Here is a 19,696-nt window from a genome sequence, read left to right on the forward strand (position 1 = left end):
GTGGGGGAAGAGTGTGGGTTCTCTGAAAAGATCCAGGCTGCAGCCTGTGATCATGGCTGGGTAGGCCTGAGAGAAACCCTGCCCTGGAGGCAATTCAATCCCAGAGTCCTTACAGCTTTAGAATTGCACTTCTCAGGGAAGATAGGGGTTTGTGTGCAGTGAACGGACACAAGCAGGGACTTTCTCCCAAGGACCAACATGCATCTAGAAACATGTTCCAGTAATATTCCAAGAGACCTTAGAGGTTCTCAGAGGACGAGATGGAAGCCAGGAGGGACTGAGTGTGCCCTCTGCTTACCAAGGCATTGGTGGCTGAGTGGGCCTGGAACCTGATGCTCTGACCCCCTGGTCTGAGGCCCTAAGGACTTGATCCAAGTGCCTCTCCTGGTTGGAAACTGAGGCAGGCTCAGAGGAGTGAGGGGCTGCCATGTGTGTCTTAGGGACAAGCTGTAGACAGTCCACTTTCCCCATGCTTGCCTTGCTCTCTGATCCTCTGCCTTCGGTCTCCTGCGCAGATCTGAGAGCAGGAAGCCAGAATGTGGCAGGCCTAGCTTCTGCTTCCCTGGGGAGGTGCCTGGCAAAGGGCCTGGAGCTCTGCCTATTTCTGCACTTTGGGAGATGATGGGGATGCATGCAAATGAGATGCAAATAGGGGACTGTGGTGAGGAGGGGGTGCCCCTGCTCCTGCCTCAGTCTGGACTGAGTGTTAAGGATGACAAGTAGAAAAGGAAGCAACCACCAATCTGGGCTTTGGAGCCCAGCAGCAGGAAGGAAGGGAGGGAGAGGGGCTGTGAGGCAGCAGGGTGGGGTGTGGCTTCTGGAGCCAGCTCTTGGGGGAGCCCTGACTAGGGATGTCCTTGGGGTGGCCCTGAGATGAAAGCACCCTGGAATAGAGCCCAAATACATCTCTAGCTTAAGTGGGGCTATGGTCAGAAGGGGCAGAATGCAGCCCAAATGAACAGACATGCCCAAATACCTAGGGTGACCCCCAAGGCCTGGCTCCCAGTCAGCTGTGTGTTGGGCCCAGCAGTATTCTGAGGCTCAGGGCCTCTCCACCTGGGACCTGTGCATGCGGTCCTACCTCTTTGTGGTGAAAAAGGAGCAAGAGAATGGGGGTAGCTCAGCACCCTCTCCTACACTAGCCCCCTCTGTCCATCCTAGGAAGGTTTGGGAAGCCAGGCCCTGCCTGCTGCATGTTTGTGGTCGCTTAGACCAGTGGAGCTTCCCCTTAGAGCCAAAAGAACCTGAGAATCTGACCCACAAGATGGGGGTCATGTGACACGATGACCTCCAGAGGGTGCCCTAGGATCCAGAGTTCCCAGTTGTGTCAAATGGTGACACAGCCTTGAGATGGAAGACCTGGGTTCAAATTCTGTCCCTATCATCAGCTGCTCTGTGACTTTGGGTAAATCACTTAATTGCACTGAGCCCATCTCTAAGACAGGGATAAGAATCACAGCCACTTCTCATGTTTTAATAGGAGCCTGTGTGGAAAAGCATGGGGGAAACCTTCCTGAAATACTGATTTAAAAGGAAATGAAGGGAGAAATGAGAAGAGCTTGGGGCTGACCCCACCCCCCACCCTGGTGGTGCTGAGAGGCCAGGCAAATCTGGATTCATCACGCTTGGGCTGTCTTTCTCTTGACTTTCTCTTTGCCCTTTCTTCCTTGTGTCTCCCCTGTTCAATGGAAATGCCTAACTCAGCACCTGGCCCGATGCGCACAATTCATTTTCCCTACTCTTCTCAATGGGCTCTCTGTGGCTCCGTGGCACTGCCCCCCACCCCCAGCTCTGTCTCCTTCGTCCTTCTGGGTCTCTGTTTCTGACCCCCTCTTTGTCCCCCTCTCTCTCCCCCTGGCTTTCCTGCCCTCTGTCTCTCTGGCTTCTATCTTCCCTTAACAAGCATCCATTGAATGCTTACTAGATGCCAGGCACTGCCCGGCTCTTTTCTGGTTCCGTGGCCCTCCCGGCCTGGCCTCCTTGCTGCTGTCTTCTCTCCCTCCACCCCCTCTGGCCTTTGGCCCTCCCTTTCCCCAGCTCTGCAGGGCTCCAACACTGGTATTATTCAGTTTTATGAGAAACCCCCAGGCCTACCCTTGGAGGGACCAACCACAACTGGAACCAGATGTGCAGTCCTGCGCATGGGGCTGGGAGGGATCAGGGGAGGAGGGAGATGGGCACAGGCTGGGGGATGGGAGGTGGGAAACCCTGGGAATTCCGAGTCTTGGCTAGGAGGAGGACAGGGGGGCAGAGAGAAGGGCTGAGCAGGCTTCTGCAGACAGCAGTTCTCACTCGGTGTGTGTGAGTGTGTGAGTGATGCTGGGACTCACATTGGGGAAAGCAGGAGTGGGTGATCAGCTGTGGGCCAGCTCTTGGAAATAAAGGGGAAGGCTGCTCTTTTTCTTTGAAATCCTCTAGTTCTTTGACTTCCTGTCTGTGTGGTTTCTAGGGACATGCTGAATTCATGGTTCTGCACCCAGGTGCTGGGGAGGAAGGCTGGGAGAGAGGAGGTGATGTTGGGGTGCTGGTGGACTGTATCACCTCCAAAGGTTCCTGAGAGTAGCTGGAGCTGGTGCCTCTCCAAACACCCTGGACCGTCTCAAACCTGTGGTGGGCAGAAAGCACCCAGGACATCAAGTATCAGTTTGGTGGTCCCCACACCAGTACAGTCAGTTTTACTGTCTGTGAGTATATAGCTTCGAAGATGAAAACCTGCCAACAATTATCTTGGTATAGCCGTGGGCAGAATTAAGCATTTAAAGTGCCCTTATAACCAATCACCTGTGCATCTGTCTCTCCATCAGTCATGTATTCAGTCCGCATTTATTGGGAATCTATGTGTCAACCTTGTGCCAGGCACTGTGCAATGTGGGAAAGGATAAATAAATCTTTGCTCATTGGTGCAAGATACAGAAGCACACCCAACAAGTGTATGTCACGGCGTTAGTGTACAAGCAGGAGCCTCGGGTGTTCAAAGGAGTGGGTGGTGCCTACCAAAGGGTGCAGATCCAGGTAGGATGTGTCTTTTGACTTGAGGCCTTAAGGCTGATAGGGGGAAGAGGGAAGGTTGCCATGAGAAGGCTTGCGGAGGGCCTCGAATGCCCTGCTGCCTAGCTGGGACTGGATAGGTAGGCAGTGGGGAGCCAGGGTCTGTTTGATGTCAGTCAGGATGAGAATGGTGTGGGCTGCAAGGGGGAGATGGGGAGGATGGCGCTTTTGCTGTTCTGTGACCTGAGTGGAGGAGGGGATTCCACTTTTTTAGCAGACTCCCCACCCACCTCCAGAGGGCCAGAGATTGCTGAGTGGAACTTCTCACTCCCCTCTCCTGCCCAGGGCTGATCCAAGCTGCTGAGCCTCCCTGGGTCTGCAAGGGGTGTGGGGTCAGCAGGACAAGGCTGGTAGGAGTCCCTCTTGCCCAGAGCTGGGACCAGTGAGGGCTGGGCAGATCTGGGCAGGTTTCCCTACACAGTTGATCTATCTCAGAGGCACGTTCAGTGGGGCCATGTCTCCCATTTCTGTCTCTGGCAGCACCCACCTGCTCACAGATTGAGGTTGCTGTCAAGTCTGGTGGGTTCTGAGGCACTGGAATCTGGGACTCTGGGAACCCAGAGGTCACCCATCTTTCCACCAGGGAAGGGATGAGGTCATCTTGCTCTGGAAGCAGGGGGTGGGTGCACTGATTTCTCTATTGCCACCTTCCCCACATAAACAAGGTCCTGAGAGGGCTCCCCTGTGCCCCCTATTTTCAAGGGTTTCACTATCACTGATGTGGGGGGGGGAACAGTCCTCCAAAATGTTAGCCATTGCCCTGTGATGCTGGCCCCAGATACCCCCAAGTCTTTCCTGAGGCCAGTTATACCTCCTCTGGGCCTTCCTGGGCAGTTTATTCTTTGGAAAATTGAAGCCTGGGGAAAGGTTTGAGTGAATTAATAAAATTAGTGAGTGTTAAAATTGGAAAAAGTCTTGAAGACCTTTGGATCCAAACTCATTGTACAGCAGGGAAAACTGAAGCTTGAGTGATGAGGTCACTGGCCCAGGGCCTCACAGGAGCATGACCCAGATGGAAAGGGAAGGGCCTCTCCATCTCCGGGGGGCTGAGTGGTGGGGAGCTCTGCTTGGGAGCAAGCCTGTCCCTGATGAGTTCCTGCTCCAATCATCCTGTGTGGTCTTGGACAAGTCACCCAACCACTCCAAGGTCACCTTCTTCAGCTAAAATAACAAGGGCGATTCCAAGATTAAGCCAAAATATTCTCCAAGTGCTTGGCCTACAATAGGTGGGCAGCAAATGGCTTTTCCCTTTCCCTCAAAATAGTCCTATGTGCTCCTTTACTTTAGTCATTTATATGGTACTTCAAATTTTTAAAATCATGTTTCTGCAATACTTTTAACTGCAATAAATTTTTGTACATGCAGAAAATTTGGAAGGATTATATGGTAAACACCCTAGATTCTATAATGAACACTTGGGTAGATTTGCCTTATCACATTTCTATCTCTCTGTATCCATCAATCTGCCTTATTTTTTGATGCATTCAAAGAGAGCTGAAGTATGCATTTCATTAACTAGAGTTCAACTCAAATCATTCTTGAATATACAGTCATAAGTTAAGCAAGGGTTATAATCCCACATTTGGCAGATAAGGAAAGAAGAGGTTCAGAGATGAGATTCTAGGTCTCCAGTCAGAAAATGAGTTGGAAACAGAATAAAGCAGAGCGCTCCACTAAAGTCGGGAGGTGAGACTATTCTTATTTTCTTGCCAAGTATCCTTCTCTGCCCAGCAGCCATTTGGCCATTTCTCTTTGGCTGTGTCTCTTCCATGGGGTCCTGGACCTCTTGGTGTCAGTGCCCTCTTTCCCCACTTCTGCCCCTCAAACCCTCTGGCCCTTCCCTGGGGGTCCCCAGGGAGGCTGCTGGGCCGGTGGCAAAAGGAGGGGGAAGGCCACACGTCTCGGCTTGCCGTGTGCCAGGCGTGTGTGCCCCGCCCAAGCCAGCCTGGCGGGAGTTGGGCGTGAGTGCCACCGGCCAAGTGCTTCAGGGGTTAAAGGAGGCGGCGGGCCTACGGCTGGCCAGCTCCGGGAAAGAGGCGGTGCGCTGCTGGCCGCCGCTGCTGGGGGAGGGAGCCGGGCGAGCAGCGCCCTTGCTCAGTTGCTCTCAGCAGTGGCCCTGGGACCAGCTCTGCCCCCTGTGTCCCCTCCCTGCCTGGACACAGGGCTCACGCACACCCTCCTCTCAGCAACCAGCTTCTTGCCAGCCACAGCTGCTGCCCCATCACTGCCCACCGCCCTGTCCCGCGAGCCCAGACACCCACCCCACCCAGTGGTTCCTCTGCCAGAAAGGTGAGTGTGTTGGTGGTGGGTGTGCCGGGCAGTCATAAATAAGCTGTTGGGACACCCACCGCGTGAGAGGACAGTAAGTCAGCCTGCCTGGCCACTTGTCTCTGGGCTAGACGTCCCCCAAGGCCAACCTGTCAGTCCCCTGCCGTCAGTGTGTGGTTCTGGCAGGGTGTTGTCCCTGCTCTGGGAGAGACCTGTCCCAGAAAGAGTTTTGTTAGCTGGGAAAGTTGCTGGTGTCGGGCTGCTTGAGACCCAGGCCTGCAGGGGTGTGTGGTGGGAACCAAATGATCAAGAAAGGGGCAGGTTGGGGGCATTCCGTCTGCAGGGCTCTCTTCCCTATCTGCTGCCCAGACACCGGACTGCCTGTGGTGAGAGGACCACGAGAAGGGTGTGGGCATGTTTTCTTCATTTCTGTTCCTGCCACCCACTGGAGCTGCTACTGGGCAACTTTCTCCTCCATAGGGCTCTCCTTGCCCCTCCCCTCATCACCCAGAGGGCTGGCCCGGGCTGGATGGAGGGTCTGGCAGGCCTGGAAGGGTTTGCACCCTGCACTCGGCTCAGCTTGGTTCCTTGCCCATGGGCCCAGCCTGGCATGAGTGCCCCCTGCTGCCCTCCCCCAACTAGCAGCTCTTATGCCTTCCTCGCCCCTCTGGGCAGAAATGGCTAATCCAGGTGGTTAATGAACAGACACACACAGCTACCTTCCACACCTCCATTCCCGTTCCTCTCTGCCCACCTCTCATCTCCTCCTCTGACCTCTGATGCTCTGCCGGCCACCCCTTCCCAAGCAGAAGAATCCATATAGAGCTAACCTCAGTGTCTGGCTCCCCACCCGCCAATTCAGGACCAGGGCCAGGATTGCCTGCCCAGATGTTTTTAGGCTGGCCACTGTCCTAGAAGAGGAAACTGGGAGGGGGGGTGACCAAGAAAAGCCTGCTGTGCTTCCAAGCTGGGCTCCCTGTAGGGGGGTGGGATGGGGTCAGGGGACAGGATAGGTGCTGAGTAGGGGAGGGCAGGACAGGTGGTTATGGAGGAAGGCTAAGAGGGGGACTTGGAAACTTGGGTTTTAGAGTCTCTGGGGATGGGAGCTTCTCTTCTGGAAGTCCATGTGATAGAGCTGTGCCAGGGGGTCAGGAGGGTGTGTACCGGGTGTGTGTGTGGGGCACTCTCTTTCCTCATCTCTGTTGGGCCCCTTCCTGAAGCGGCCTGGGTGGGGTGGGGACCACTGTAGCTCAAACTTGGCCTTAAGTCACTCCTACCCCTGCTGGCTGGTGGCTCCTCCTGTCTCCCCTCACCCATACTCTCCCCCAGGGCTCAGAGCTTGCTACAGCTGAGCTGTGCTGGGCCATCCTGTGCCTGTCTGCCTGACCACTCTGGTCCAGGGCTACGGGAGGGATGACCTGGACCTGCCTGTGGATGGGGAACTGGCTGGGAGAGATCTAAGTGGGATCAGATATGGGATCCCAGCTTGGGGTTGGTGTCTGCTCTGCTGCCCACGGAGGGCTAGGGCCTGGGAGCGTCTCGGACAGTCTAATGGGACTGCCAGAGCCGGGCGCCAGGCTTTTGATCAGGAGCTGAGAATTCTTGAGTGGTGGAGGAGGCAACCTGGGAGCCTGTGCTTCCAAACCCCTGGCCTTGAACCCGTCTGGCTCTCCTTCCCCATCCCTCATCCCATACTTCATAATGCACTTCCCTTGAAGCCCCAGCTCAGAATTTTCCAGGGTGGCAGAGTCCAGAATTATAAACTCAGAGAGCTGGCGGCCGGTGGAGGGGGCTGTGGTGGGGGGCAGAAGAGTTCAGAGACAGAGTTGCTGTAGGGTGACCATCTTCTGGTCACTGAAGGACTGAGGCTCAAGCCTTGGAGTTTAGGAACTCTCAGTGCCCTGTTTCCACTGAGGTAGGAACAGGAAGCAAAAGGGCAGAATGGAGTTTTGTTTGGTGAAGGAAGCTTGGCTTGGTTTAATGAAGGATTTCCTAACAAGCCTGGCCGGTCAGTGGGACAACGGGCTGCCTTGTAAGGTAGTGAGCTTCCCAACCTGGGGGGAAGTTCAGACAGAGACTGGAAAACAGCTTGGAAGGATTCCTGAGCTGGGATGTGGTTAGAAGAGATGACCTTGAAGGTCTCTTGGGATCCTGAGGTCCTGGGATTCTTGGAGTCAGGAATTCTCTGACACCCGGAACGGGGGAGCAGGAAGGCGGTGGCCTCTGGCCTGCGGCGTGGGCACAGATGATGACCTGGTAGGGGCCTCCTCCTCTCCACTAGTGTTTGGGGAACAGAGAGCCTGACGCTCCGCTCTCACACCCATTGCTCAGCTGCCCACCAGGTCTACCCCAGCTGCTTCCTGCAAAGATTCTGAGATTCTTCCGATTCCTCTTGTTCTGCTCTGCACCTTGCCCTGCTGTTAACCCCACAGGGCTGTAGCAGACCTGTGGACGTGGAATGGAAGGGACAGAAGCACCACAGACCTTGTCCCCTCGGTCCCCTGTGGTTTGAGCCCATGCCCCTGCTGAGGGGTTAACTGCACAAGCATGCAAAGCAGGGGTGGGGGTATGGTTTGAGGTTGGGTGGCTCAAGCTGCTGCCCAGTTGGGCCCCTCAAAAAGGCACCTCCCCAGCCTGCCTAGAGATGACAGGCAGAGGAGCAGTGCCAAGATCTGAGATGCAGGAAAACTTATCTGAGCCTCAGTTTCCAAATATTTAAAACAATATAGGGTTGTCAGGGCAGCTTGAAGTGGCTTGTGTAACTGGCAGCGGGGGGTATAAGCCAAGGGCGTTGTCCTCAAGGGCCTCTCAAGAGTATGGGAGGAGCAGGTCACCTCAGTCCCCTACCCCTCTCCAGACCTGTTTTCCGTAGTGGGGTGGCCTCCAGGGCTGTGAGAGAAGAGGCAGGGTGGGTGGGGGGTGGGGTAAAGTTTCTGAACAGCAGGCCTGGGAGTCTGGTGCTTCCCTTGATGGGAGTGTCAAGGTGGGCCTCGGTGGGCTCAGGACCCCTGGGCTCCATCCTTCCTGTCCCAGCCTGGCCTTCCCTACAGGCCTCATCTCTGGGTGCCCTGTGGCCCCTTTTCTCCTTAGTGGAGAGGGTGAAGGAGTCGGGCATGAGGTCACCCCTGTCAGCTCCCTGTCTCCAGTCAGTCCTGGCTTCATCTAAGGATGAAGTCCTTTCCAATGTCTAACTTCAGTCCCTGTGCCGAGCCAGGGACTAGATGAGGCTGCTTAATGAGGACACACTTTCTTCGGGTCCGACCCAGTGGAGGGGCAAGAAGGTGGCTGAGTGTGTGTGCTCCGCGGCCCGGAGAAATCGGGCCCAGAGCTGGTGTGGCAAAGGCTTTCAGCTGCACGTGGTTCTGGCTTCTTGGCTTGTTTCTGGGGCTGTGAGTCTCTTTCACCCCAGAAAGGAAATTGAGGCCCAGTTGAGGGATATGTGTTGGAGGGGGGCAGAGGAAAGCCCTCCCATTACTGAACTCCAAAAGCAACTCAGAAATGGGTGTGGTGTGGAGAGTGTTTTTTGGAGATTAGAGGGACTTTGATCCCCGGCGCTGTACCCCCATGGCCCTGGCTCTTAGCTTTTAAAGCTGTGAGGCATGCAGAGGTGCAGGTGCCAATGAGCTGGAACGAGGGGCATGGGGGTGGCAGGGCTGCCAGCCTTGCGGTCCATGCCTAGCGCCCTGAGTGCCCCCTTCCATTATGCGCAGTCACACCTGGCCCTCCTCTCTAATTGCCGGAAGCACTTTCCCATCCGGAGAGGGGAGGCTGCAGGAGGCACAGCTCAGATCCCTGGCCTGTCTCTACCGCGTTGATGCCCTTGACCATCCTCCTCCTTGTTTGTACCTTGGCTTTCTCTGAGGAGGGCAGCTGGTCTCCATGGGTTTTGGAGCTTGCATGGGGGGGGAGGTAGGTGGGTCAGAGCCAGTCCCTGGCATTGCCTCCTCCAGGGCTAGTCTGGGCCCTGTGATCCCTGCCTTTTTAGGGCTGGCAGCCTGTAGCTTAGGCCTGAGTATTCCAGGAAGCAAGGGGGACTGGCCCAGAAGGGCGGGGTCTGGGGAGCTGATGGGGAATGAAGATTATAGGAGTCCCTGTGTGGAATCCTACCCTTCTGTCACAATGGGGTGGGGGCGATCCCGGTTCCAGGTCCAGGTCTCCAAGAAACCTTACTAGGCCTTCTCTAGCAGAGACCAAGGGACCTCAGCTTTCCTGGTCTTTGCAGGCTTCCTGTGTGCTCATCTACCTTCTGCCTGGAAGACAAGCTCCTGAGGGCCTGCCTATGCCTTTTGCCTTGCTGGTGGTCCTTGCTGTGCCTGGCAGATTGCTACTCAGCTCAAACCAGTGGACAAATGAGGGGCAGTGGGGTGAGGCTGCAGACAGGCCTGGGGAAGGTTTGCAAGACCTGGAAATGGAACTGTGTTTGCTGAGAGGCCTGGAGTGAGGCAGAAACTGTGCCTCTGTTGGGAGCCACCAGTCTGCTGGGGCTCAGCTCAGGACCACCCTGTTTACTAGCTGTGTGGCCTTGGCAAGTGTCCGAACCTCGCTGAGCCTGTTTCCTCATCTGTAATATGGGATCGTAATAGTACCTGGTTCATGGTGTGGTTGTGAGGATCAAATGAGTTAGTTTATTTGATAAACTCTACTCTGTGGAGTGCCAGGCACATAGTAAGTGCTCAGTGAATATCAGTAATTGTTATTATTACTGGTGGTGGTGATGGTGTTCTTCCAGGAGCCCAGTTCTGGGTTGACTCTTTTCTTTCTTGTCATGGTTGTTCCATCCTTAAGATGGGGAGGATTATGGGACCAGAAAGTGAAGGAGATGGTGATGTCATTTTTCCTCAAGGGGTCCTGGCATCAGAGGCCAGAGAGGAGACTTTTCCCCCACCCTACTCCCAGCTCTGTCTCTCTGTCTCTCTCTGTCTGTGACTGGGGGGAGGCCAGGAGCTAAGGGAAACTCCTGAGGCCTTCTCTGCTTAGGGAGCTGATGCAGATCTGTGTTTACGGAGGACGCTGAGAATGTTGCCATTACTGTAAACAAGATGCCTTATTATAAACCAGTCCTAGCTCCCCTTCTTGGATCCCATCCCATCCCTTGATAAGAGTCACTGAATCAGAGACTCCCAGGCCTGGCAAAGATGTGGTCTGGCCTCCAGGCAGGCTACTCTTGGCCATGAGCACACCCAAGGGGTGGCATTTGTACTTTGAAGTGGTGGGACCCCCAAATAACTGCTGCAAATTGCTGTGTTTTATACCCTCTAAGTCTCTCTGAAGTCTAACCTGCATCCCTCTTGCTGCAACTTAAGTTCAATACTTGTTGGTAGAAGGTGGGGGAGAACCATGTTCAGCCTTTCCTGCATGCCGTGTAACTGGGAGCTCTGAACTGTGTTGGGGGTAGGCTCCTGGCCATTCCTCTTCATCCGGGACCTCTGCCCTCTCTGGGGTCCTCTTCTTTCCAGTGGCCCTGACGTTCCTCATTAGTGGAGGTCTGCCCTCAAGGCCTGCCATGTTGCACTCTTCATCAAGTCCTGGTTCCCACCCAGGGAGGCTGAGGTTGCTCCAGGTCAGGGGTGAGCTCCCATTTCCGGACCCCTGGCCCGCCCAGTTGCAGCTGCAAAAGGCATTAAGCTCTTTTTGGAGAAAGAATGGGCTTGAGTTGATGATGATGACAGCTGGGGAGGGTTCCTGAGCTGAGAGCGCAGCCCAATCTTGCTTCCCCTCACAGCCCCTACTCACCTCTGCTCCATATCTAGACCATGCTCATCTAGAGCAGGGGCTCAGCTTCGACTCTTGAACTTGACCAAATCTGAGCAATCAACTACAATAACCCCATATGGGGAGCTGTCTGTGGGTTCAGCACTGGGCTTGAAGCTGGGGTGCAGGTGGAGGGACAGGCAAAAGGCTTCAAGGGAAGTGTAAGAGAGAGTTTCTGTCCTGGGGCCCAGGCCAGTGGGGGAACAGTGCTCTTGCTCTGCTCCTGGACTCTGGATGGGTCCCTTCCCCTGCTGGTCTGGTGTCCTCATCTGTTCGATGAAGGGCTGGAGAGGCACTGGGCTGCAAGAGGTGGTTAGTCCATCTCCTTGCTGGAGCCTCCCTTGGTCCCGGCTGCTAACTTCACCTTGGATTGACCTTGCTTCCTTCTCTGCCCTGCCCCCGCCGCTGGCAAGCGCTGGCAGGAAGTCCTGCTGATTAGGGCCCTAATCACCGGCTGAGACTCCCAGAACAGCCAGAGAGCTGGTTGAGCAGAGAGGGGTTGCCAGGCCAGGAAGGGGGGTGGGCATGCGGAGAAGCCCCCCACAAGGGACATGAGCTGGGGGATTGGGCTGTGATGGAGGCACCCAATGCCTGCTTGTATTGGAGTCACCCAATGCCTGCTTGTATTGGGGATCCACTTCTTTGGCCTGAGGCAGGGCCTACGTACCCACTTAGGAGGCTGTGTGGCAGTGGCTGAGTCTGGCTGGCACACAGGGCCCCCAGTTGTTCACTTAAAAGTCTTTTTGGGCATCAATCCTATGTCAGACAAGGTGCCATGGGTATGGGGCTGCAAAGGCCAGGGAGACATGGTCTAATGGGAGACAAAGGGGAGTGCACAGAGGGTTTCTGCAAAATGCTGAGGGAATGTCAAACAGGGTGCAGTGCATGTGAGCTGGTGGAGTGGAGAAAGCTTCAAAAAAGAGGTGCCATTGGAGATGGGTTTTGAAGATTGATGAAGAGTTCTGCAGAAGGGAGAGGGGACAAGGACTTCTTTAGGCACAGGGGGAAGACACGCACACAGGTACAGTGGCACTCATGTAACAATGTAAATAAGATAATGGCACCAGCCCCCAGTTCTGTTGCTTACTAGCTGAGTGACCTTGGGCTGAACCTCAGTGTCTGCATCTGGAAAATGGGGTTAACATCCCAATCTCATAGAGTTATGGTGGGAATGAAATGAGGCCCTATTAGTGAAGTGCTCAGCTCAGGGCCTGGCACAGGATAAGCCTGCAGAACATGGTGTGCATGGGAAGGGCTGGCTTTGGGGGGGCCTGGAGTTGTTCCTCGGGAACTAGCTATGGGGGATTTTCTGGCCCAGTTTAAAGAGGGGAGCAGCAGAGGGCATAGGAAAAACATGATGTAGGTGTTCTTTAGGAAGGTGATTTGGGCAGCTATGAAGGCTGTAGTGGGCCAGGGAGACCTGAGGACAGGACACAAGCACAGGCCCCTGAGTCCTGTATTCAAATTTCTCTGTCCCGGGCTGGGAAATCCTTTTCTGAGTCACTTCATGTCTCTGGGCTTCCTTCCCATGTTGCTGTCCTCCTCCCCTGAACAAGGAGGCTGAGAAGGCACTGAAATCTCCTTCCTAGGAGATCTTTCAGGCCAGATGAGAGCCCTCCTTGGCATGGCTTTTGCAAACAGACTGGAATGGACAGACTGTAGCAAGTGGAAGTGAGATTAAACTGCAGGCAGCTCATATTTCTCAGCAATCAAAAGGCTTCATTTGGAGGCATCCTTCCCCATCTGCCTGACACGCAGGAGGCCCTCACTATTTGTTGAATGAATGAATGAACAGGGTGGAGGCAGCAGGTACCCGGCCTGACTGTCAATGGCCTGGTTAGTGTTCAGCCATGGTGTGGTGGGGGTTGCCTGTCCAGAGCCAAGAGGAATGTTGCGCGTCACAAAGGTCAGTGCCTGGCCCACCATGGGTGCTCAGGGATGGTATCTGGACGAGGGCGCGGGATTTCAGGAGCTCTGATTTCCTGGAGCCAGGTCCTATCACGAGGCGGTGTGGTGGTCAAGATCACAGACTCTGGCCACAGTCTGGTTTCAGTCTTGACCCGACCTCTTACAGGCTCTGTGACTATGGGCAACTTACCTAACTGGCTGGTGCTTCAGTTTATGCCTCTGTAAAATGTGGGAGACAAACAGATCTGTGTCTAGCATGCAGGACATGCCAGGAACCTTGGTTGTTATTACTGTTCTTATTTTACTACTGTTGGTGCAGAGGGAGAGAGTGGGGCAGGAGCTTCTCGGCAGGGGTAGGTGCAGCTGCCCAGAGGAGGGTGGGAGAGCCCAAGAGCTAGATGAGGCTCCTTGGGAGGATTCGAAGGATGTCCGTGCCTTATGAGCTGCCTCAGCGGTGGCCAGCTGAGCCGAGCTGAGCGTGGGAGCGGAGGCCTGGATTCCAGGCTGGAGTCCTGGGAGAGCAGGGGTGAGCCGAGGCGAGGGGCAAGGGAGGAGAGGTGAGCAGAGAGGAGGCCAGGACTCTTCCAAATCCCCAACTGGGACCCCAGGAATTCTTCCCATTATCTTCTACCAGAGCGCCTGGCCTTTTAGCTCCAGGCCTTCCACAAGGCCTGTGGTGCATCTCGCTGCCCACTGGGCAGGCTGTTCCTGATGCTGCTTCGCTGTTAGAAAGTCATTGCTCTGCACTCACCATGTGGCTGCGACTTCGTCCTTCCCTCTTCATCTCACCTTTAGCTCTCCTAAGTGGAGTGTGGTGGGATGAGCAGTTGCTTGGCAACAGGAGGGAGGGAGGGTAGACTTCAGAGCTCTGTCCAGACTTGGGGTGGGGGAGGGGCTTTGCAGTGCCACGGATGGTCTGGGGCCTGTTTCCTGTCCCCCTTTGGCACTCTGTGACCTTGGGCAAATCACTTTCCCACTCTGGGCTTCAGTTTCCTCATTTGTGGGAGGAGAGGTTGGAATTAGGAGAGTTCTCTCTTTCTAACCACTGCAGAAATTCTGCAAGTCTATGGATCTTTCTGAACAGACAGGGTCTTGCTCTTGAGGCTGTTGGAAGAGTGTCTAGCATGGAGGTAGGGGCCCTGATGGGTCTTGGCATCTGCTGGGAAGCTAGCTGAGATGTTCAGAAGGTCTCCCTTCCAGCCTGGGGATTGGCGGTTTCTCTGTCCACTGACCTCTCTTCCAGGCAGCTGCATGGCTTGGAACAGAGCAGAGGGTAACAGCTGTCAGGTCAGAGCGGGCCAGAGTCTCCGGGTCTCAGTCCTGGTGACTCAGGTGGGGATGAGCTGGAGGACTGGCTTCCCCTTGGCCACTCTCAGGGACCAGAGTGGGAGTAAGTGATGTGCTGGGGAGCAGGGGTGCACCGAAGAATGAGTAACAGTTGTGAGTAATGGCTCAGTGTCTCTGAGGGCAGGTGACTCCTAGACTGCAGAGCTGTCTGGGGCTCTGGAAATGCTCCCTGGAGGCCCAGTCACTGAGTCATAGCAGCTTGAGTTCCTTAGGGCTGGGGGTCCAGGCCGGCACACCCATGCCCCTGTCCCCTTTGCCTCTCTGTGCCCCTGCACACCAGTCCCACCTACTATCTGTACCTCCACACTCCCTAGACTCTGTAGCTGCATTCCCTTGTCTTCTAAGCACCCAGGTGATATGGCTTGCCTGAAGGAGTGTAGATTTTGCCTGGCTGTCCTGGGTTTGAGTCCCAGCTCAACTGCTCTTAACTGTGTGACTTTGGGCAACTTACTTTTTCTTGCGGAGTCTCAGTGGCCTCCTATGGAAAAAGAGAGTATTGCCTATTGTACATATTGTTAAAAGGATTAAGTGTGGTGCTGTGTCGGACGTACACAGTACTCAAGTACTGTGGTTATCCCACGAGCCCTAAACTCTGTTTTGCTCCTCCTCACCACCTCCACCCCTGAAATTCCTGTTCCTAAACCTCTACCCCAAAATTTTCAGGATGTTTAGCCTCCTATTGGATCTGCTCCATGGTTCATGCCCTTGCCCTCCTGTTTCTGACACCTACCCTTCTATTTGACATTTAGCTTCCATCAGGTTGCTTTACCCACCAGTCACCTGCTCTTCCCGAAGGATGGGCAGGGCTCATGGGGCCAGCCACAGTGGGTGGGCAGGCTCCTGTCAGCACTTGGAAAGAACACCCTCTAAGATCTGGGTCAGCTTGCAGACTTGAATCCCCCACCTCTGCTGGTTCGTGCTTTCCCTCCCCTGTCTGCCCACAGGGGTCACTCCTTGCTCTGGCTTTCTGTAATCAACTGTGGTCAGGGCTCCGCCGGGGGGGCGCTGTGTTGTTGGTGGTGTTGTGCTCCTGTCTGGGTGGCTCTGCTTGGGGTGAACTCCAGAGCATGAGGGAGTGACTTTGCATCTGGACCTGGCAGTGGTCCTGTGGCTGTGCGCTGCTCTATGTGTGCCGCAGGGCGTCTGAACTGTGTGTATGCCCCACAGCAGTGTCTCTGGGTCACCAGGTCTCTATCTGATGTGAGCTCTCTCTCCTGTCCTTCAAAATCTACTTGTGTTTTCTGAGCCAGATAGAGCCTGGTCTTCCGCTGCCCCTCCCTCCACCCCGCCCTTCCTCCAGACCTGGTTTCAGATGCGTGCATCCCGGAGGTCCTCCCAGAGAACAAGGAAACATTGCAGGGGGGTGGATATGCGTCAGATGGAGCTGAACAATGCCGGTGACAGCCAGGCCTCCGCTGGCCTTCAGAGCTGGCCTCGCTTCAAGTCTCTGCTGCTGGCTAATTGGGAACGAGAGGGGCTTCCTGCGACTCAGCCACAGATGGGTTTAAAGGAGCGACCTGGAGCTGGACCGCCCTGCCCTCGGGACCTCCTGCTTCCGGGGCTCCTGCTGCCCTCCACCAGAACAGATGGGGTTCCAGAACACCAGCCCTTGACAGGCTCTAATTGTGCAGAATGATCATCCTAACTCCTCTTGTCGCTGCCATCTGGGGTCTGGGGGTTTTCAATATGAGTGAATTTTCAGATAACTAAAGCTTAGGTCATGTAAGAATCGAAAGCTCAAGAAAAAAAAGTAGACGTTTTTGATGGGAATCTTTTGCATGGTATTACACTGTCCCAAGCTCTGACCTAAAAAATCACCTGCCCCTTTGGTTATTGCTCCTCAGTCTCTTTTTCTGTAAAGTGGGCATAACCTGCTTCTCAGGGTTCAAGTGAGGATTGGATGAGTCGGGACACATAAAATGCTTAGAACAGGGCCAGGCCATAGTAGGCACTGTTCAATTTATTGCTCTGTGAGTAAAGACGCTGAGATCCAGACACGTGCAGTAATAGCCTTTGGCTCAATGAAGCCAACTACTGTTGGCCAAGCATGGGTGATGCTCCAGGAGGTTTTACTCAGGTCAACTCAAGTCAACTGTGTTTAATTCTCCAGCCTCTGCAAAGTAAGTCTCCTTACCTCCCTCCACCTTACAGCGGAGGAATCAGAGTCAGGGAGGTTCAACAAGGTCTTAATAGCTGCTCTGTGGCAAGCTGGTATTTGAGCCCATCCCTGACTCCTGGCTCAGGGCTTTTTCTACCCCACCTCTTGCCCTTTAGTTGGAAACTCATGGCTTCTTGGTGTGGTCAGGAATTTGGAAACAAGGATCCACAGACACTTGTTTCCCCAGTATACACAGAGGGGTAATGACCTTTCAGAACTGAACCTGCTCCCAGCTACGGGGTTTTGGTCAGATTCAGAGCAGACTGGGGAGTCAGGCAATGAGGCAAAATGACCTTTAGGAGTCTAGGGAACATAAAAGTGACAGATGGGCCTTGAGGATATGGAATATCCTGGGTAATGTGGGGTTGTGTTTGCTTTTCACTGTATTTTTTTCTTTTGGTAAGTCTTAACTCTTTAAAAATGGAGGTAGGCAGACTCTGGGAAGGACTTCCTGCTCAGCAGCAGCCTTGGGCAGCTTAGGGAGCCTGAAGAACCAACAGAAATGTAAGACATTTCTTCAAACCCAAGATGCCTTTTTTTTTACATTTTAATGTTTCTGAAATTGGAAGGCATCTTACAATTGAAGTTTGCATTTTGGGTGGCATTTTTTTCTTTTAAAACTGTTATCCAGTTGATGGTGCCCAGGCAATCCATGGCATCTTTGAGGTTGGTAAACAAGGCAGTAACCACCTGCAGTTTGCAAGTCACCATGCATGTGTGGAAGGGAAGGTGTGGGTCATTGTCCTGGCCTGTCAGCAGACTCTGATCTAGTTTAAGAAGGCAAAGGCACCCTCTGATGTTTGCATGAGTTTGAGTGTAGCCCCAGCCACAGAAGTCGCAATTTGGGGATGGCTCTCCACCCCCACCCCTCTATCCTAGCTTGCTGCGCTGCATCCCAGGGCTGCTGGCACATTCTCAGCAGTTCCCGAGCCCTTTGGCTTCTTGGGTTTCCCCCTTGCTCTTAGATTTTCTTTCCCATGCATCCTTCCTGCCTTACTGTTCTAGCACAGCTTAGGGTCAAAGACTTTTGTCCCTTAAAGTTCTCATCTAGGGACAGAAACCCTCAGTGGGGAATGAGAGGGTGGGGTTGGCAGTGTCTCTCTGGGTGTAATTTCTGGAAAAACAGAAGGACTTGAATCCTAGTGAAATAATAGCCCCTTTCATACCTCCATTATAGCAGTTACTAGGCTCTTTGATAATTCTGTTTACATGCCTGTCTCCTCCACTGGGCCACAGGTTCCCCTCCCAGGCTGGGCCATTTTATTCATCTCTGTCTCCCTAGCTGGGAACCTGGCACCAAAGAGCCCTCAGTCAGCATTGTTGAATGAATGCCTGGTCTTGCTTCCCATTTCTGTCACCTCGTCCTGCCCCCAGTTCCACTGGAACCTTGACCACAGACCACAGCCCTTTCCTTGACCAGATTCTTCTAGGAACTTCCTAGAAACTGTGCTTTTTGTGCTGTGGGCCATGTCATCCAACCCCCTGTTTCAGAACAAATGGCCCTTCTCCAGACGGGGAAGGAGGACTGGGGTTTTCCCTGCTCTCTGGATCTCAGGAGAAGGCAACTCTGAAGTCTGCATTTCAACTGCCCAGTCAACATCTCTGCTTATATAGCAGAGGTCATGCTTCCTCTGAGTCCTCCAGACAGGGTCTCAGTGGTGTCTGACCTCTCCATCTTCTCACGTCCCCTAGAAGCTCCCTTGGTAACTCGCTTTTCTGCTTCTGGCCCCAGCTCAGAGCTTTTTCTCACTGTGATGGCAGCGGCCTGTTCCAGGCTGGAATCTGGGCCTCCAGCTCTGCTCCTGGCCCATGCCCTCTCACACAGGTCATGGAGGCAGTGGGCTACTCCAGGGCCCTGGATTTTTGCCTCAGCCCAGCTCTCTGGACCATGCACAGTATGGCCATGAACTGCCTCTCTGACCCACCTTCTCCATTTTGCCTCGTGCGCCCTGGGCCCAGCTGGACTGCTCTGCTGTTGGTTCTCCCGCTCCTGACGTCTCCCCCACTGCAGAGGTCATGCCCTCCGTGAAACTCTTCCTTTGACCCCTGACTGGGCAAGGTGGCATGGGCTCTGAGCACAGCTCAGGCTTGGGGTACCCCCAGAGTGGAACTCTGGTTCCATTCCTTACTGGTTGTGTGACCTTGGGCTAAACGAGTGACCTCTCAGAGCCTCATCTGTAAAAATGGGCTGATAGCCCCTGGTACCTCAGAGCGTACAACATGGGACAGGAGCCAACCTGAGCGTGGTTTTCTCTGGCTGGAGCCAGGGCTTTGAGGCAGAGAAGTAAGGAAGGGGTCTGAGAAGAGACACAGCCAGGTCCCGCAGGGCCACGAGGACCGTATTGGGGCCCTTGGACTTTATCCCTAGGGACTGGAAATCATGGAAGGACATGAGGCAGAGGAGTGACATGGCTGGATATGCATTTTAGAAATGGTTCCCTGGCTACCAAGTGGAGAATAGATTAGAGGGCCAAGGCTGAGGGCAAGGAAACCTTTGCTTGGAGGATTCTTGCTGTTGTAATGATCTCTTTGATTCAGGGGACTGGGATGGGCAAGGAGGAGTCCAGGTGGACACTCAGGTCTCTGGCTGAACGGTGTTGGGTGGCCGGGGGTGGGGGCGGGGAGCGGGGAGGGTGTCAGTGGCAGAGCCAGGGGGAGGCAGAGTGGGGACAGGGCCGCGAGTCTGGGCTGCTGACCAGTGTGGTGCCCTGGGCTCAGTTGTACCTACTTGCCCCTGTTGTGCCTCCTGGCTGTCCTGTGTGCCCTACCCTTTGTTTGTGGCTGTTGCCAAGCCCCTCTCAGACCCCTGGCTTACTCTCTTGTGCTCCCAGGGCCCTGCACATAGTAGGCGCTTAGTATAGATTTGCTGAACAACATCTCTGATTCTCCTGCTCACTAGGGTATCCTCATAAGAATTCTGGCAGTATGTCACCTCAGCCCTCCTGGAGTTACTGATTGTGGGTGTGGGTGAATGTGACCCCTGAGCTGGGCACCCTGGGGTCTCAGCTTGGTTCCAGAGTAGGTGGATCTTCAGATAAGTGTTCACAACCACCTGGGCCACCAGCACAGGCTGTATGGGTGCTATCTTATGCCATTCTCCAGAAGAACTTTAGTGGGTGGGGACCTGCTCGGCTAGGCCCTCCCCATCTGCCCTTTGCTGTGGCCAGGACCTTCTGGCTGAAGGCTGCTCTGAAATGACACATTCCACCAGGCTCA

At 54.4% G+C, this 19,696-nt stretch overlaps 1 protein-coding gene across 13 annotated transcripts in view; it reads left to right on the top strand.

The window, feature by feature from the left end:
* TNS1 (tensin 1) overlaps window positions 1-19,696 on the top strand; it is a 223,415-nt gene that overhangs the window by 81,799 nt on the left and 121,920 nt on the right. For 3 of the 13 annotated variants that reach the window (XM_036915975.2, XM_036915991.2, XM_036915999.2), the window contains exon 1: window positions 5,131-5,337. The exons of the other annotated variants lie outside the window; for them this stretch is intronic. The gene's annotated coding sequence lies outside the window, so the exon portion shown is untranslated. Of the gene's footprint in view, window positions 1-5,130; window positions 5,338-19,696 lie in introns of those variants that run through there. 13 annotated transcript variants of the gene reach the window in all.

The sequence above is a fragment of the Manis pentadactyla genome, chromosome 6 (genome assembly GCF_030020395.1).
Source record: "Manis pentadactyla isolate mManPen7 chromosome 6, mManPen7.hap1, whole genome shotgun sequence".
Taxonomy (NCBI): domain Eukaryota; kingdom Metazoa; phylum Chordata; class Mammalia; order Pholidota; family Manidae; genus Manis; species Manis pentadactyla.